General features: G+C 43.2%; 1 protein-coding gene across 2 annotated transcripts in view; it reads right to left on the minus strand.

The window, feature by feature from the left end:
* Ankfn1 (ankyrin repeat and fibronectin type III domain containing 1) overlaps positions 1–20,114 on the minus strand; it is a 407,382-nt gene that overhangs the window by 339,868 nt on the left and 47,400 nt on the right. The window lies entirely within an intron of this gene.

Here is a 20,114-nt window from a genome sequence, read left to right on the forward strand (position 1 = left end):
CACACACACACACACACACACACACACACTATAAACTGAGTAGTAGTGTGGAATTCTGTGTTTGAGGTTTTGCATTTAAAGCTTGTTTGGCATCTGAGAGTTCCATAAAAAGCCCAGGCTAGCATGAATAAGCCTAGAGCCTGTATGAGCTGTTCCCCATGCCCACCCCCCCAGGAACATAATCCTGGCCATCCACTCTATGGTTTCTGTCTCTCTCTCTTTCCTTAATGAAAGATAGTAAGGAAACTCGCCTTTTACATCTTACAGTTTACAGCTTTAGCCCTGGAGTCATCAGAGCAACACACCAGAAGGCAAAACAATGAAAACAACTCTGTTCCAGGCAAACCATGTATTATTGAGAAGGAGTGAGAAGGATCAATGTTTCCTGAGTGCTTTATTCAAGAGTAGAAAACAGAGAGCAGTAGAATTTAATATCTTCTCAGTTTATAGTTTTGGACCATTGCATTGCCTTTAATTAATTAGTTGATCAGTTCTCTGTCTTCCATTCATTTCTTTTTTTTTTTTTTTTTCAAGACAGGGTTTCTCTGTGTAGTCTTGGATGTCCTGGAACTCACTCTGTAGACCAGGCTGGCCTCAAACTCAGAAATCCACCTGCCTCTGCCTCCCAAGTGCTGGGATCAAAGGTGTGCGCCACCACTGCCTGGCAAAGAGTTATTTATTTATTTATTTTATGTATATGAGTACACACTGTACCCGTACAGATAGTTGTGAGCCTTCATCTGGTTGTTGGGAATTGACTTTTTCAGACCTTTGCTCAATACGGTCAATCTCGTTTGCTCCAGCCCAAAGATTTATTTATTATTATAAATAAGTACACTGTAGCTGTCTTTAGACAACACCAGAAGAGGGCATCAGATCTCATTACAGGTTGTTGTGAGCCATCATGTGGTTGCTGGGATTTGAACTCAGGACCTTCGGAAGAGCAGTCAGTACTCTTACCCGCTGAGCCATCTCACCAGCCCATTCATTTCCTATACTGTGAAGTGACTTTAAAATATATGCATTACATTTGATTCATGACACAGTTCTTAAAACCCCTGTCATTTCTGACATGGTCAGGGGACTGGGAGATTCTTTTATTCTATTTTTTGTTTTTAATCCCATTACCTACACAGAGCTCCTGAATCCTTGGTTTCCTGGGAGAAAGAAGAGATAATCATGTGTCCTAATGAGGTGACTCTTCACTGTGCTCCTGGACGGGTTCAGGTCACAAGAAAGAATGTACCATGATCTAATTTTGATGCTTTAAGCAGTATTCTTCATTGTCCAGACAGAGGGGACATGGGAGTGGACACACAGGTAATAATGGATGATAATTATATACAAAATCGTCATAAGAACTATGGACCTGGAGCTCTTCTAAGCTAATGAACACGGATGTCTGTGAGGAACACAATATACCCCAAGTCCATGGGCAGTTTCCCATCTTTGGAACCTTCCCCCACTTCAACCATGCTCAGGTCTTCCATCTTGCTGCTTGGGTGCCCATTTGTATTCTTTATTGCATTCCCCATCCATAAACTGACCAAAGGAAGACATTTTCTTTGGTCCTATGAGCTGCTGTAGGAAAGCAACTGAACTCAAAGGGGGGTGTGGTAGGAACACGTCATTTACAGATTGCCGATCAAAATGATAGGAAACGATCTACTATGTGATTGATGTCCGTAGTAGGGTAATGAGAACTTAAGAGGGGCACTCTCTTTTGGGGTAAATAATGGTAGAATAAAACTGTGGATCAATTCCATGCACCTGGCTGTGTCAGAAGGCTGGGCTGCTGACTGACCTGCAAGAGTAGTCCTGTGTCCAATGGACTCGGTGCTGACATGGCTTGAGGGTTAAAAGCAGAGTACATTGCTGGGTATAGACTCAAGGAGTCGGGTAGATGAAGTGGGAAAGTATAGCCAGGCTATGTAGACCAGAGAGGCTGAATTCAGTGAGCACTGGAGGAAATACAGAGCGTGTGTGTGCATTCCCCCTCCCCACTTCATGCATACCCAGCCCAAAGAGCATCAAAGATAAGGACAAATGTGCAGGACTACTTCATTTTGAACCTGTCATTTAAAAAAAAAAAAAAAAAAAAAAAAAAAACTAGAACAGAACAAAGAAAAGCACACGATTGGCATGGGGGATTTTATTGTTTACGCTTGAACTCACTCATGCTGACGTTGATTTTAATTTAAATGTGGGGTTAGTTTACTTTGGGGGGGTCACAGCACACAATCAAGCATGGGTAGTCAGCAATTATCTTTCACCATGTAAAGACCCAGAAGCCCCCAAGCTCAGAGAAAGGGCCATTTGCTAGTTTTTCACCAGGAAGGAAGGAAGGAATTGTCCAGCCAGCTCCAGGATGCACAGGTTTGATGACAGGACAGAATGGTTGATGTTTCTCTGCTTACCTTTGCAACTCAGGAAGTGGAGAATTAACCTTCACGGGCGGGCTGGCATCTAAACAGGGAAGCTTAAAGAATTCTTTTTTCTGATAGCCTTTCACTTTTAAATTGAATTACCAACATAATCATTTAAAAGAAAACAGAACTGATAGTCTCATGACCCTCTATGATGTGAGTGTGAGTCCCCCCACAAGATCTCTGTACCCATAGGATGCTAAGTGAGCATATTACAGAGATCCCTTCACATCCACATTCACTGCAGCACAATTCACAATAGGCACGTTACTGAATCGTCCCGAGTGTTCATCCACAGATGGATGGAAACGTGGTATGTATACATAAAGGGCATTTACTCATCTACAAAGAAGAGTAACATTATGTAACTTTCAGGGAAATGCATGGAACTAGTGGTGACCACATTAAGTGAAAAAAGTCAGACTCAAAAATGCAAATACCACACTTTCTCTTAAAGAGCAGAAGACAGTAGGAGGCAGGTAATGAATGGGATAACTGAAGTAGAAACCTGGCCAAAGCACATGGTATCCAAGGATGGAAATGGCATCAGCAAACTCTTCATTTCTACAATGAATGTACACTATTAGGAGAGAAAGGTAATTCCCATGGCGATGGTATTTGGAGTAGAATGTTTCAGAGGTGATTGCATACCTATAGGTGACACCTCACAAATGGTGTTGGTGCTGTTATAAAAGGGACCCCAGAGCTCCTGCCAGCCTCTTTCACTACAACACACAACAGGGAGAAGTCAGCAGCTAAACCCAAACAAAGGCCCTCAGTAGACAGTCCCTCTGCTGGCATGTGATTTCTGATGTCCCAAGTCTTCAAAATAGCCAGAACTAAATTCCTTTGTTTGTAATGCATACTGTGTCACAGAACTCCAAAGGGACAGACAGGACTTTTCCCTAAGATTTATGGAACTCCACCAGCATATCAATTGTATGCTTCAGAGAGAATTTGCTGCTGCGGACAATTGGAAAGTTACAAAGAGAATACAAGTAGTTTGACTCTCTTACCTCTCTTCCGAATATATTAAAATAGTCGCTAGAATGTTGACTGCATAGTTACAAAAGTGTACCCCGAGAATCGAGGCCATGTAAGACTCTACAGATGAGCCCTGTGGAGCTGACCAGCCCTCTCCTCTTTTTGCTGTGGGGTTGGTGGCAGCCCTCCCTGAAGTCCCTGAAAAATCCCAGAGATGCTTTAGTTCTGTTTCTTTGTTCATCAAATGAGGAGACTAAACCTGAGCTACAAAGCAGGACCAAGATAGGGGTTTTATCTGCATGAAGGGACCCCCCCCCACCTACCCTCTTCATAGCTCAGAAGATCTGAACTAAAAACAGAAAAGAAAAGACAAGCTATCTCTCATAGACCACTTATAGATCTAGTGAGAAGTTGGTGGCAAACCATTGGTTTTGAATTTTAAGAAATCTATGGGCATACTATTTCTTCTCTGGGACCATCTGATTATATTATCAAAGTCAGAATATGCATTTGTATATTTCAGGGTTATTCTAATCGTCAAAGGAATCTACATATGGTCAAAGATTCAGCATAGGCTTTTCTCCATAGTAACTTTCCCAAACAACTTAAGCTTCTTCCAGTAGTCTCTGTAGAATCACCACTGTTGTTAATTCTTGACCCTGTCCTGGCTGAGGGATGTGACCGACTATACAGCTGAAACAGTTCTGAAATCTGGGGATGAATACCCTTATAGCTGATCTGTGGTTGAAGACACTTGTCACCAGTCAAGCTCTCATGAGAAGCTAGTGTATTTTGTAGGGAGAGACAGAAATGTAGAGTCAAGAGGTACCTGGGTGGGTACGAAGACTTACTTGGAAAGGATTAGGACCTGGGTTCAGATCCCCAGCACCCATAGAAGAGCCAAGTGGGGCTGTGCATGTCTCACCTCTGACTCTGAGGACAGAGACAGGAAGGATCGCATGGGCTTGGTGAGCACCAGCTTAGCCAGGACCAGGGCCAGGACCAAACAAACAAACATCCCGGAGAACAGCAACCTCCAGGTTTGGTGAGAGACCTTGCCTCAGGGAACTAAGGTATAGATCATTAGGAGAAGTTATTTGCAGCCTTCCTCTGGCCTCCACATGCCATATCTGTGCATAGATGTATGCTAACTTGCATGCACTACACACAGATTTATTTTCTCAGCTGAAGCATCTTTGGTAGTTTCAGAGACTTTTGGGTCATACGTTCTATACAAAGTTCTTTTGGAGGTCTTCAGAGTATCCCACATGGAGTAACAGACTATTTTAAAAAGTCACACATTCTATATACTTAGACATGCCAAGGCTAAATAGGGGCAGCCTCTCTCAAGATCTAGGGAAGAAAGTAAGAAATATCCATGTGGATGGTGAATCAGAGAATCACGAGTCAAAGTATTCCAGTGCCAAGTTCTGTTACCACTTAATCGTGTGTACGTATGTGTGTGTTTGTGTTTGTGTGTGTAGGTGTACCTATGTGTGAAAGCTGGAGGACAATTTTAAGATCATCTACAGGAATGGCATCCCTCTCTTTTGAGACAAGGTCTCTCAGTGACCTGAAGATCACCAATTAGGCTAGACTGGCTGGCTAGCATCTGCTTCTTCAGCACTTGGATTCTAGACTCATGCTGCCATGCTAGGTTTTGTATTCTGGTTCTGTGAATCAAACTCAGGTCCTTGTGCCTTAAAAACACCAAGCCAGCTCCCAAGACCACTGCCTATGAGTCTTGCCCGTCCCTGTACAGACTAATTAGGTCCTCTGGCATCATGCAGGTTCAGCATTTGAAGGACAGAGACAGGGATTGGTTCTCTTGCACATCTCCTTTTGTCTCAGATACTCCATTCACTTTGATAGAAATGCATTCGTGAAAATGTAGCCTTTCAAGTGGCTCATAGAATACCAAGAGGAAAAAAAAAATGGTTTAGAACTCTGCCAAACACCCAGATCAGCCTTCCACTGTTCAATCCAAGACGACTTGACAAACTGCTATACAGAAAAGCAGTCCTTCGGAGGCCATCCTGCTTGCCAAAGTCTGCACTTTGGACTCCCAGAGTGCAGAGCAGCAGCAGCCTGAAGACTCTCCCAGGTTGCATGTCCAAGAGCAGAAAGGACGCCTCAGTTCCAGCGAAGAGAACACCCCTTCAACTCACCAAAAACACCCCTTGGCCGATCAAAATATCCTGCAACTCACTGAGCTTGCCCAGCCTTTCCTAGCTAACCTGTGCCCATGGAGAAGTCAATAAAGAAGCAAGACGCAAATAAATTAGCATTCATCACTGCCGATCAAGTATAAATATTTATAAGGGAGAGATGCAGCCATTTTGAGTGACAGGAAGACTGGGACCCCACATAAACAGTTTAAAAAAAAAAAGTCAGACTTGAGACATTGCACTTTGCCTTTTTTTTTTTTCCATTTCACATCACCATAATCACCTAATAACTATTTAAATGGACCCATTTGCTGTAACTATAAAAGAACCGTGTAAACTTGTTGTCATCTAGACACATTAGCCGTGGTGGAGTCAATGAATTTCAACAGTTACTTAATATCTCAGCCACTAGCTACCTTAAAACTGCCAGCGACGGGCTGCCAGGAAGCTACTGTAACAGCCCTGCTCACCGCCTCCCGGAGCAAGACACGAGCTTCGCTCGTTATGAATGCGAGCATTGCTGCTCTAATTAGGCCTGGGAGAAGTTTAACAACCACCCTACAGTATTGCTGCTGACAAATACAAAAATAAAGCCTTGTTCGAATTAGCAATGTGAAGTGAGAAGGGCTAGAGGCCTCGACTGTCTGAGAGGCCCTGAAACAGCTCTAATCTATAGCGAGGTTATTTTGGTTCATAAACTGTTAGTATGTAACCTGCAGGAGGTCTCCCCTGTAAAATGAATTATAGTAAGCTATATGTGATAATTAACCATGCATTAGCAAATATCTTGAAACAGGCACTCTCTGTTTTCTCTGTATTTTGACTAATAAAAGCATGAATTTGTTCAACAAATGATCATTTAGGTTGTAGAATTCTAACCATATTGGAAGGGACACACGGAGCAATGCACCATTGTACCGGCCTAAGGGTTTCCTTACCCAAACAGGCTGCTTAACGGGCTGTCTACATACTATGATGCCATTCACAGGCCTAAAAACCACAGCGCTGAGAAGACAAATACAATATACATTTAAAATAATATGAACCTTGTGCTCTTATTCACTTAAAAAAAATCACCCTAGATGTGACAATTAAAAAGAAAGCCGCAGATACAAGTTCTAGCTCAGAAAATAATCTTTCATTTCATTTAAAGAACTTCGAAACATCCCCCACATGCTTTTTTCAACAATTAAAAAATGCACGTAATTGTAGCTTTCTTAAAAATAGGGTGTCTTTAGAGAGTTTCAAACGTGCTCTGAGAACGGAGAACTAACTTAGAACGTTGAAAAGACATTGCTCTTTTCCCCCCAAGTTATTTGATTCATCTCGCCAAAAGGTATAAAGTGAGCCCAGCATATGGGTAGCAATGATGGTGAAGGGAGTGTTTTGGGTGCTGAATCAGGTTGAGAAGAGGGGATGGGTTGAGGGAACCTAATTTGGGAAGGTGGGTGATGGGGAAACATCTCCAAAGGTTGGGGTGTTGTAGAAATATTGAGCCCAGGTGTTTCCATCAAGTGCCCACGTGGTTCTGCCATCATGGCGAGTCTGGCAGCAACAGAAGCTTAGCAATAATTCCCTCAACTCACAGACCCTCCCCTTGTCCCTCAGGGTACCCATCACGTGTGTAGAGAAAGGAAGATCCCTTCTTCTCTGTTCCCTACCCCACCCATCATCTAACCTCACAGCTAAACTATATATTTATACGTAGTCTATACAAACACAGGCACACATACACGGCTCTAAAAATAGCTGAGACTGACCACTAAGGCAACTTCAGTTTTTATCCCAGGACCTGTGACCATGGGACCAATAGCTGTGCTTTAAATAGTCCATCCCGTTCCCTCGGTCCATAGAGGCTATCCCTTCTCAGCAGTTTCAAGACTTTCCATGTTCTCTCCTGAACAGCTTCCAGCGGGGGGTGGGGGGGTGGGGACACTCATAGATGCTAGCCAATAGGTTTTTGTGGTTATATGAGACTATCAGAATAACCCGGATGAAGTTAAGTGGCATAGGGTTCTTTACTACAAGACTTCTCCCAGCCTTTACTGCCACTTTGGGGCATATAGCCTATGTGTAAATATTAGGTATGCCTAGCCAGTTTTAGAATGAGTATCTAGTTTTACATGGTTTTGCCAGCAATATAAAAATGGACTAAAGATATCGAGTCTGAAGAGCTTCGTTCTTGGAGGACCACATGGCCCAAGGACTGATAAAGCATTACAGGGCAGAAACTCCTCAATCTGTCATTATGTGTGCTCTGAAGTAAGGTAGGGGGCTTCCTCAGTTTGGCTGATGTGGGATCCTCTCAATAATGAGAACAACTTTTCGTTGTGAAAACTAGGTCCTGAATCGTGTTCTCTTGTTTGATGGGAAGGCTTCACGAACATAGGTTCAAATCCTGCCCCTCCTCTATGTACTAGACATCAGTAGTTCACCATCCTGCACCTCCTCCTATTTCTACACCAACAAAATAACTTACATGAAGTGTATGGAGAAAACAAAGAGTCAAAAAACCACCAGTCATCTCTCATCCCACGAGATGCCATTCACCGTAAAAACGCATTCTATACCTACCCCCTTGTGCTGTAAATTAGGCCCAACCCAGCTCCAGTGCCTACTTAAGAAGCAGAAAAAGCTCAGAGTAGATACACATATAATAGCTCTCGTTGGGATATTTATGACAAATGAATCAAGACACTGGACAAAGGACTTATTTGTGCATTTATCCTAATTTTGAGACTCCGTTTCTAATCAGTGAAAGTTAAAAAAAAAAAAAAGAAACAAACAAACAAAAAAATCCGTGTGGATCCTTCATAATTAAGAGTGGATTCTTTTACCCACCCAGTTTCCATCAGGACCAGTCTTAATGCTCCATGCTGTTTCTGCTCTATACAGTCTTCAAAATGGTACTATTAATTGGGTTTAGGAGCAAGTGTTAAGAGTGCCCCCTTGTGGTCACTGGAGGCCTTGCAGTTCATCTGGGAGAAGGCGGTGTGAAACCTCCCTGAGGCTCTTTGTGAGCAAATTCAGGCTTATTTGTGTCTCCTACTGTTGTGCCCCCAGGTCGGTCTGTATGTGGCTTTTACATTCCTTAATAAAGTAATAGACATGAAAGAATTCTGTGGCTGATGCCAGAGGCCACAGAGAACACCAAGTCTAAACTCAGCTGAAGGTAAACATACGGGGCCATCCAAGGAATGTAGCAATAAAAAACTGGAACCTATGACAGAACCTCCCCTCCCCCTCTATTTTTCTGGGATAGTTGTGCAGGGGTGAGGGGTGGACCTCTTTAAAGACTGCATGCCTTCACTGTGATCTGCTGTCATCTGACAGAGGGAGCTAGTCAAAGAGTCTTTCAAGAAATATCCTTGCTCCCTACTCTGAGTATTCAACTCCCCCAAATCTCTCAGATCAAATCCAAAGACAATTATTTTTTTTTCCAGACTTAATTTAATAGCAAAAACACCACTGGAGGAGGACTGAATGTGGTATTTGACTTTTATTTGGTCCACTCTGGGCATCACCAGCAACTTTATTCTCCAAAGTGTGACTTTGCAGTGAGCTCTTGAGCCCGCAGAGCTGTCCAGGGGCACTGGCTGGCATCCTCACTCCCTATGCGAGAGCAGCCCCAGGGCCAGGCCAGAGACAGCACATAAATAATGCTTCTAAGTGTAAATTTGACTCAGTATTTCTTCTCCATGGCTCGTACTCTTCGTTCTTGTGGAGGGAAAACATGACCCTCCTCTGTCCCCAGACCACCTTCCCAGCCTTGTCCGGCACTACCACAGTCATATCTTGAGCTGCTTGTATGGTGTTCCATTGCGTGCCTTAGCTAATGCATTGGCATATGCCTCCTTGGCTCCCATTCATAACACTGATATATATATATATATATATATATATATATATATATATATATATATATATATATATATACATATATATATATACATACATATATATATATATACACACACACACACACACACTATGGATCCAAAGCCTGATAGGCAAATGGTATGAACCTCTATGTACCTTCCTATGTAAATCTTTGTCAAATGGAGACTATCGCAGGGTCACTTACTTTATCAGGCTACCTTAAAATAAAATGAGCACATGGCTTAGCTGTTACTTGGCACATGAGAAGTAACTGGATAGCTTCTCATTGTCCCTGTCCCTCACTTGCTTCCATGAGACTTCCAGCGTCACCTCTTGTCTCCTCAGCCTCCTTGCTGCTCTGTTGTTTTTCAATCTCTTTGCTCTCTGCCCTGTCAGACTGGACATAATTCCAGTCAGTTGGTATCTGGTAGCTCTTTGTTCAGTAGGGCACGCTGCTGGAGATACGATAAGCCATGTACATGAACTCACTCTGTGTAGTCAAAGAGACCCAAAAGAGGTCAAGGAGACTAAACCTAACCAAACTACCTGGTCAGAAATAAACACAAGGAGACAGACGCAGACAATATGTCATAGGATAGGGTCTCGGGGTGAAGATAGATGGGGGTCTCAGTGTGGGATGATTCCAAAAGGCTATACAGAAAACATGGTGACAGCACTGGATCCTTCAGACGCTGAGGATTTAAGGACCAGGAGAGGGAGGGTGTGGAGAAGTGAGGCCACCTGACAAGGGACTGCTCCTTTGCGCCTCTCATCCCAACTAGAACGTGAGATCTAGAAAGAAACCATCACCAAGCTTTAGGCATGTGGGGAGGTCTCACTGAGACCAGGAGAAGCAAACAGTAGGAGGCAAAGGCTGGGGCAACTGAGCAGAAGGTTGTCCTCTCAAGAGTGAAAGTGGTCTGGTGAGGACTAACCATTTAGTACTAAGTGAGGGCTGATATTCTAGAACATTCCAGGAGGTATTTTAATCCATTAGTTCAATTAAAGGGGACAATTGAGTGCATATTCTTTTGACTGATGGATATTCCAGAAAAAGGTAAACACTTTTTTCTTTGTTTGTTTGAATTAAAGATTTGGCTCAGCCCTTGGGTTAGGGGACAGGTCGAATCTTGGGCAAATTAGTGAGAATGAATTTGAACCCAGACTTTAATCCCAGCAAGTCTGAGCCTCAGAGACCTGGGTAGACAGCAGGTTGAGGAAATAGATCCTTGTGAGCTCACATACGTGGGCTCCTATTGTGTCTGGTGCCAAGATTCATTTCTGGAAGATCCCATACTGAGTCTCACTTGTCTGAGTACTCACATGCTCTGGGGGAGTGCAATGGAGGGGATTGGAGTCACACTGAACTCATTGACACTGTGGCCAAGCAAGTCACATGGAAGACTCATAGCCTGCCCAATGTGGAAACTCACAGAAATGGTGTTAAAGTCAGAAGAGATAGTTATGTAGTTCTGCGACTGTGTGTGGTTCATAGAGAAATAACACACCTGGGAACCTATTTATAAAGGTCCACACTCCAGAGAGACTAAGTCAGAATCAGGATATTTATGAGATATCTCACTCTGTATGTTAGACTTCACTAACCACAGGACTAGCCCATGGTCAGCACACCACAGTTCTCCCCACCATTGGTAGACTTGGCCTATTCATTAGCATGTCTGACTGATTACTAGCCCTGACTTAGAGCAGAAGAGGTGAATTTAGGGTTTCCTACAGATTCAACATCTACATGGAACTCATCCGGTTAAGAATGCCTCCCAACAGCTCTTTTGATTTGCAGCCATTTGTTTGCAGTGTTCTAGACACACCAGTTTAGCAGCACACACACATACACACACACACACACACACACACATTTATTCACATATAACACACACTAGACTACCACAACAAGCCAGACCTGGATTTGTTAATCCACGGGGCAGCATACTTTCTCCCTGCATGCACAGTTGCTCCTAACTTCCCGACTCGGCCCACCAGCTTCCAACATACTGAGTTCACACTTATAAACTTGCTTTCTATTCAGTATATTGGTAGCTATTAAATAAGGTTGTCTGGATTCTCACCGGAGAGAGGTGCATACTCTCTGCTAGGCTGAAAACCATCTGTGCTTTCGGGAGGTCCGGGAGAGGCCACAGAGTACCTTCCATATCTTCTGGCTCTGGTCCACTTCACGGTTCTGCCATAACCCTACCTCTGAACTGCCCATCATCTTTGAGATTAGATCCATCAGAATCTAATTTTGTATAGCCACAATCCCAGTCCCTTTAATGTGCTCAGTGCAGGGGCTGTGCTTCAGCTCCAGAGGTTGAGGATGGAAGAGAAAGCCACTCTGGTCCACACAGCACAAAAACACAGAGTTAAACCTGTGCACTACGGATTTACCACAAGCTAAAATGTCCTGGAGAACATATTTAGCCACTTATGATATCATCTAGAACAGGCTAAGTACTCCACCGAAGCCTTGGTTTCCCAAACATGAAGTGGGAAAAATAATGGCACAGGATTTAATGATCTCTTGCAAATAAAATGCTTAGTATGGTTCCTGGCACATAGTAAGTGCTCAATAAATGTTTGCTATTAATATTGAGCTCACCGTATACAAAGAGGTTACTCTCTGCCCTCCTTTTTCCACTTTATAAGCAAACAGACAGCTCAGACTTGGAAGAGAGCTCTGGTGTGCTCCACCCTAGTGGAAGCCAAGCGGTGCCCCATAATCACCAGAAAAACAGCAGGTGCCCTCCAAACTGCACACTTGAGGAGCCAAGACCAATCCTGAGAGTCCGTTAGGCTCTGTCTGGCTTTCTATAGGGAATATGAGCACTTTTCTTTTCAGGGACTATAATTCATGGATTAATTAGGCTATTTGATTTTCTTTCTTTTTCTTTTGCTTGTCCAGAGAACCTGATTAGCACCTCTATTAGTACTTGGACAGAGATGGAAGTGACAGTGGTCAGTTCCAAGCATCTGAATCAGGAGGCAAAAGTAGGAGATGAACTTGGGTTTATTTCCCCCTCTTTAGGATCCTAAGCTTAAATAGTAAAAACACAGATTTATTTTTATTCTGTGTTTATGTTCATCTGCGTGCACACATTCGCATGACATGCACGCAATATGCTTGCACACCAGAAGAGGGAGTCTGAACTCCTGATGCTGAGGTTACAGACAGTTGTGGGCCACCATGGGTGCTGGGAACCAAATTCCAGTCCTCTGAAAAGAATAGCCATTGCTCTCAACTGCTGAGATGTCTCTTCAGCCCTTGGGGTCCTGAATGTTAGCTGTGGACAAGGTTGAAGACAAGATGTGAGCAGGTTGGTTGGGTCTGCCCATTCACAGTCAGATGGTATGCAGGGAATGCTTCTAGTCATGATAGGGAGGGGAAAAGCAAAGGACACACAGGGACAGCAACGGTGCCTGCAGAAAACCTCGCTCACGGTATGAACACAACAGCAAAAATAAAGCAGATCAGGGGTTGGGGAGATGGCTCAGTTCGTGAAATGCTTGACATGTATAGGAATGAAGCCCCGAGTTTGAGTCTCAGAGCCTACAGACAAGAGCAGGGGGAAGAGTGGGCCGAAACACCCTTGTAATCCTTGTGACAGGGATGAGGAAACAGGAGGGTCGCTGGGGCTCACTGGCTGAAAGCTGAAAGCTCCATGGAAAATAAGAACAGGACAAAGAACAACTGAAGGAGACATCTGAGGTTGAGCTTTGGCCTCCTTATGTGCACATACATGGACACTTGCATGCACACATATGAACATGTGCATACCCACACACACCCCACACACATACAATGCGGACCAGAATTATGTTTCCCTGACCTATGAAATGATATCAGACCCAGTGGTCACAGACTTTTAAGGTCCAAAGGAGCCACATGTCAGCATCATTTCCTACTATCTCGAAGAGTTCAGACCTTGTATTGCAATTATATTTCATTAAAAATTGATTTCTCCATAGCTCTGCTATGCTGTTATTATTCTTGAAAACTGTCCAGTTCTCAGAGAGCCAGTGCTCAGAACAGCCGGTTTTTGTGGGAGATTCCTCCTGTGCCAATCTGCAGGAAAAGCCAAACTGTTCAATGTCCACTCCTGCTCTTCAGCTAGTGGGCACCAGCTGGTCTGGGTCAGCCATCAAAGCTTCTCTGTAGCAGCATTAGACAGCCACTGCCTAGTTCCTTTCTCCTAGACTCTCTGCTCCTCTCCTACTATTCTAGATCTTCCCAGGGATTCTGGAGGACCCAGTAGCCAAAGGCTAACGGCGAATGTCTAATACAGTGAGGAGACCCTCAGGGGCTCTCTGTAGGCCCACCACTAGAACTCTTCTGAGATACCATTGCTCAGTACTGTGCTGACTGCTAATGCATTCCAAAATAGCCACCATAAGTGGCCCCTTTAGTCCCTGGGCTGGGTGAACTAAGACTTAGCATCTTCCTTGTAAGTGTTTTCTTCGAAATGCTCCTAAAAGCATTTCCGGCCAACCTCAAACATTCCCATCGTCCAATCTCTGTAAGTCTGTTTCTGCCTCTGGTGTTTTCTTTCCTGACATTCTCACTGTGAAGGCATTCCTTTTGGTACACCACTCCTGGTGGAGTCTGAATTACACCTGATGCAGCAGAAGCCCCCTTACAAGGAATACTTGAGCGACTCAGTCAAAGACGATGCCATTCATTTGGATAATGTCATCTTTAAGAGGCGTCTCAGGCATAGAATTCTAAGAAAGGAAAAAGAAGCAAACACAAGGTGTTACCTGACTCATGTCTTTGGCTGATTAATAAGAGCTCCCTGCTCTCGAGAGTGGAGATCATTACTAGATGGGGGACTGATTATTTGAAGGATGGTTAACTGTAGTGAGTTTTGAAGCAGGTGATTATAGGTGGTGAAACTATGAGTGGGGGAGGAGAACACAGGAGCAACTTCAGGGTGACTCCAGGGGAAATGGCACACTGAAATGATATTTTCTTAAAGAGCAGGGGAAACTGTCAATGTGGCATAGGAGGATTGGGGTATCTGGATGTTAATTGTTTGAATAATGGTGAATTGGATTTTATTTATTTATTTACTTATTTTTTGCTAGGTATTGATAAGATCGAAGAAAGGTTCTGAGAAGAACAACCGTTGAATTCTACAAGAGGACACAGAAGAGCTAAGGTCCAGGCTTAGAAGTCAGGGGAATGAAAGGCAACGGACACACAGTTCAATAACAGTGACTAGGTGGCCGGCATCAGAGTGAGTGGAACTGGGCAGGAGTTTCAGAAATCAAGATGGAGGGAGAACTTTGAACACAGAGGCCTGGAAACAAAGAGCTTGTGGTCAGAGAAAAGATATTTGCGAAAGGGAGCTGTTAGCCTTGAGTTAAAAAGTCCTGAATCTGAGGCAGTGGGGGACTATCATTTGAAGCATTTGAAGAAGGTCACAAGACAGTAAAAGACATGAACTTACCAGGGTATTCTAGAAAGTTCTCAATCAGGGTAAACTACTGTTTGATTTTTTCCTCTCCCTTTTCTTTCCATTCTGGTCCTAGTTTTATACCAACAAGCCCAAATTCACCAGGTGGTAGGATTTTCCCAGGTCTTACGTTGGGTTTCTGTGGGAAAGGTCTACCTCAAGGTTGCTGAAGATCATCAGAATCATTCTTTAAAAAAAAAAGAGAGAGAGAGAATAAGATCAAAATCAGAAGAGAACGCCAAAGGGCAACCAGAAAATGGACATGCAATAGCAATGGGAAAGATGTCTCATCAAAAGCAGAAGAAAGTGACATGTAGACATGTCCACCCTGATAGAGCCATAGCAATGCTAAATGGTATGGGTGGACAGAGAGGAGTCTCCTTTTTAGACTGAGAATGATGATCCTGATTGGCAGGTGATTAAAGCTACAATGGAGTTATGTTGTGGATGGGCTTGGTCCTGTTCTTATGAACCAGTCACCTAATGAATAAAGGAGCCAATCACTGGGTGGGTAGGTGGGACTTCCAGGTTGGAGGGAGGAAGAGAGGTGGCAGGAGAGAGTTAGTTCCTTTTGGAAGTAGAGTTTCCTGGTGTCATGGCAGAGGATTTTTATAAGGCTTACAAGATTAGGTTTTTGTTGTTGGGCCTAGAGATTGAGTTACCATTGTTTCTGAGCTAAGTTTGTTTTGCTTTTTCCTTCACTCTGCAGCTCATCTGGGTTCAAGAGAGGAAGGTACGGGCAGCAAAGCGTGGGTTTGCCAGAGGTGCACCACAAAGGCTGTGGGGGATTTGAAGCATGGGGCTGGCATGGTAACAACTTGCCTGTGGGAACCTAGTGAGCTGGGTGGAGAGATCATGGAGTTCTGAGTCAGAGTCTCCAGGAGATAGAACAGGTTGGCCATTGCCTGCCAGTGCATGGTCGGCCAGGCTGCCAGGGCAGAGTTGGCGGCACAAGTAGGGAACTTGCCGGTTCGTCTCCTAATATTTCCCACAACAGAGTTATGTGACAGAAATGATGTTGAAGGAACAAAAACACGTCAGTGACGAAAGAAACACATGTCCCGAGAATCAAGCTTTGACGCCGGAAGCCTACATAGCTATGTGAAGCTTAGTGGATATAGCAACCCTATCAGCAGTGATAATGAGAGAAAGGAAAAGATGGCTAACAAAAATTTCTCATCTGTACAGGGTAAAATGACCCCTGCTGCCATGTCCAGGGAGCTGACTCTGGCTCGTGGGATAAGCCTAACTTCCCATAGACCACGTCTCACTGGTATCATAATGCTGAAAGACAAGACGAGGAAACTAAAGGTTCAAACAGTTAGATAATGTGATCTATGTGTGACAGATACTGGGCACCGTTGATATTTTTCACTAGTCTATGTTGAATGCAACACCTGACATTTACTCGACTCATACACAGAGAGTGCAAGCAAAAGCTGAGAATTATGGTTGGCTGTCAGTGATTCCCTATCTTCACTGCATTCAAGCCACTGCATATAAACACACTTCGGCTTCTTTGACTAAGGGCTGAACATATCGCACTCCTTCTCTGTGAGTTACCGTGAAGCTCTAGACTCTTTCCCCAGACTTCCTAAAAGGAGAGACGCAGCCTTCCTCGCTCCATCCCACGCTTGGCTCTCGATCTGGTTACTCTCCAGGAGACGCGACCACACGGGTGCCTAGAAGGCTGGCAGTAACTAACCGCCGAGCCCCTCCGTCCAAAGTTCCTTCACTCTGCTTGGCCTCTGGGTGGTATTAAGAACTGTTGACAGTTCTCATCTGGAGATCCATGTGCTGTTCTTTTGGCTTTAGGACTGTCATGACTTTTGGCTTCCATCTTCCTTGGCTCTTCCTTTATCTTGCCTGCTTGTTCCTTGGAGGCTAGTCTTGGAGTCTAGAGTCATTGCTCATTTCTTTTTAAACTCCTCCCTTTGGCAACTCTACCTATGATTCAGGCTATCTATATGACCCTGAGGTGTATGCACTGATTAGATCTCTGCTCAGAGCTCCAGATCCAGCTGTTCAGCAAGCAATACCATAATCCCAAGGAGATGAACAGACCAAGATAAACAAAATGGAAATTGTTGAGGCCTACTCTTCCCATCCACCCAGACCGCCATGTTCCTCATCTCAGGGGACATGAACACTACTGTCTTCCAGTGGGCTGATCTTCACGCCATCTTTTGGGTTACCTTCCACGTGGAGTTCATCCACAAAGCATGTCAATTTCATTTCCGAAGTGTCGCCCTGGTCAACAATCCTAAGTTCACTGAGAACCGAGAGCGGAGCTCTTGCCTATAGCACTGAAGTCTGGATATAAAATTCCATGGTATGCTAGGCAAAGAGTAACTGAGCATTAGGTATCCATGAGCTAAGCTGATGAGTAAACGATTCAGTCTACATCTCACCACTTCAGCCACGTTTCTCCACACAAAGCTACTGTTATTTCTCAGATGGGCTGCCAATTTCTGAAGGGCACTTGGGGAGAGGGAATTAAATGTATATGAGCGTATTTAAGACACTAAAACGATCCCTTCAGCCCTTGTTGGAGGAGTATACCTGTAGTCAAAAAGGCATGCTGGGCCAGATTCTGTTGCTTGGGTAGCTGTGCAATCTTAGGCAAGGTCATTTCTCTCTAGGTTTTGATTTCTTATCAGCACAATAAAACTTTTGTATTCAATGGCCTCTGGACCACTTTTTGCTCTGTTATCCTCATATCGTGCAACAGGGAAGTAGTTAATTATTTCTCTTTCTCCTGTGTCTATCTACTCTACTTGAATGTCAGTGTGCAGCGATCGAGTCTCTCCCTGTGGCTCTGGGACCATCTCTTTGACTTGTATAGTAACGGTAATGGTAACTGCTGCCAATACTCCCATTCTGTTGAATGTTCATATTAATCTAGAGAGTAGATGGACTCATTACAACAGTTCCATAAGGAAGGCCACATTATACTTCTTACTTCATGTGTGAGAATGCTGAAATACACAGAGGCTACATATCATATACATGGTCCCATCCAAGTCTAGACATGTAGTCAAAGCCTGCACAGCCCAGCTCCATGGGTTTGTTTTCTATGGAAAATCTGACAGGGCAAGCATAGTCCTTCCTATGCTTTTATCTTGCCAGCTTTGAAATCTGTGATAGCATTCAAGGTTGAATTGAAAAATACAGCTTAGCCAAGTTAATTCTTGGGAGAAAGCAACGTACAATTCCCATTATACAGATGAGGTTGTGTAGGTGCAGAGCTATTTTGACCTAAGTGGTCCTAAGGAATACTGACATATACATATGGTGTATATATATATATATGTATATGTGTGTGTGCATATACATATATGTGTGTGTGCACACATATATAGTGTATACTTATATACACTAATATATATATATATACTATACTAAATACTAATATACACATACATAATGGAAACATGCACACATATTTATGCATGTGTATGCATTGCATACAATAGGCAAAAAGTGAAAGAAACCATGGTAATGTATAGAATGGAATACTAAGTACATCTATAGCAACTGAGAAGTAGTTATTTCATAGAAAAATCTCGAGGACATATTATTGTGTGTATGCATGTGCATGTGTATACATGTTTGTATGGGTGTGCATCTGTGTGTGTGTCTATGCATGGGGAGACTGGAGGTGAGTTTTACTTCTCTACTTTATCTTTGATAGAGGATCTCTAACTGAAACTAGAGCTCACCAATCGGCTAGAATGGCTAGCCAGCAACCCCTAGGGCCCATTCTGTCTGTCCACACCACCAGCACTGGGATTACAGGTGTTCCACCAGGGACAGATATTTTTTAATGGGGTTCATACTCAGGACTTCATGCTCCAGTCACAGTCACAAGCATCTCCCCAGTACCCCAGTATACACTCTTAATTAGAAGAAAATCTAGATATAAGACAAAACATACACTTCAATTTTATTTACAGATTTTAAACAACCCAATAGTGTTATGTGAACTTATTTTACATCTAACTTGTCTGTATTCCTGTGCGTTTGAGGAAAATACTATCTGCAGGATATATACCAATTAATAATTACTTCTGAAAAGGATTATATTTGATTTGGGGATATGGGTTAGAGAATTTCAATTTTTAGTGACAATCAGACAGTCCTCTCCTGAATGACTCAGATGCACTAAATGACATTAGAAAAGCAACCACAGCTTATGCTTGTCGGGTTGGTTCAGGAAGAAGGATGTCTTTTAGGTGGAGGCTCCCCCAGGAATGACCTTACCATGTATTTCAACCATAGAACAGACTCCAGAATTATATGCATAATTCTCCGAGTTTATTTTTTTTTAAGACTTGTTGTTCCAATAAACTAGGCTGGGACACATTGTAATAGTGATTGCTCTAAATGCCAGATTAATTATTATGTCACTATAACTACTTTATGTCAAGAAAACTTTGCATGAAAAGATTTGTTCTTGAGGCGAAGATGATTTCATCTGGAGTTAGTGGCTTGAGAGTGTTACCACACACTTACGTAAAAATATGTAGTCCCCGCCAGCATTTGCTCCGCTCAGACTCTGGGTTTTTCCCTCAGACTTAACACTTCTTACTGTCCTCTCAGGGCCACACTATCAGAGACACCATCCGCCATCGTCCCCTAATGCTTTCAAGGGCTCTTCAGATTTAATGGAATAAACTCAGTGAGGCTCGCTGCTAGCATTGTATCATTTTTCCCCTGAAAACTGCAAAGGTACTCTATAATTATGTTGGCTAGTACCTAATAACTTCAAGTATCTCTTATCAGATTTTTTTTTTTTTTTTGCCTTTGGCCTGTATTATACGTTTTCATTTAAACCTATAAACAAAAAAACAAAACAACACAAACACAGAGCCATGAAAGTGTCTGTTAAATCATAGCTGTAAAAAAGAAAGAAAGAAAAGAAAAAAAAAGAGCCAGTTAGAATGCCCATTGTTTTGTTTGCTTTCTAACTTGGTCTTACTCTAGATACATCTGTAGCAGTAATTACAATGCCCCCCTTCAGAAATCCAGCCCTCTTTCTTTCAATGGATCTTTTCCTTTTCCTCCATTTATGAATTTTGCCTGGAATATTTACTTTTAGGTATGTCAAGTCAAGCATGGATGCAATGAAAAGCAAAATACAATCACACTGAGAGGAGAGAGAGGTTGTGAGCAGCTACCGAGCG

Source organism: Mastomys coucha, unplaced genomic scaffold (assembly GCF_008632895.1).
Source record: "Mastomys coucha isolate ucsf_1 unplaced genomic scaffold, UCSF_Mcou_1 pScaffold5, whole genome shotgun sequence".
NCBI lineage: Eukaryota > Metazoa > Chordata > Mammalia > Rodentia > Muridae > Mastomys > Mastomys coucha.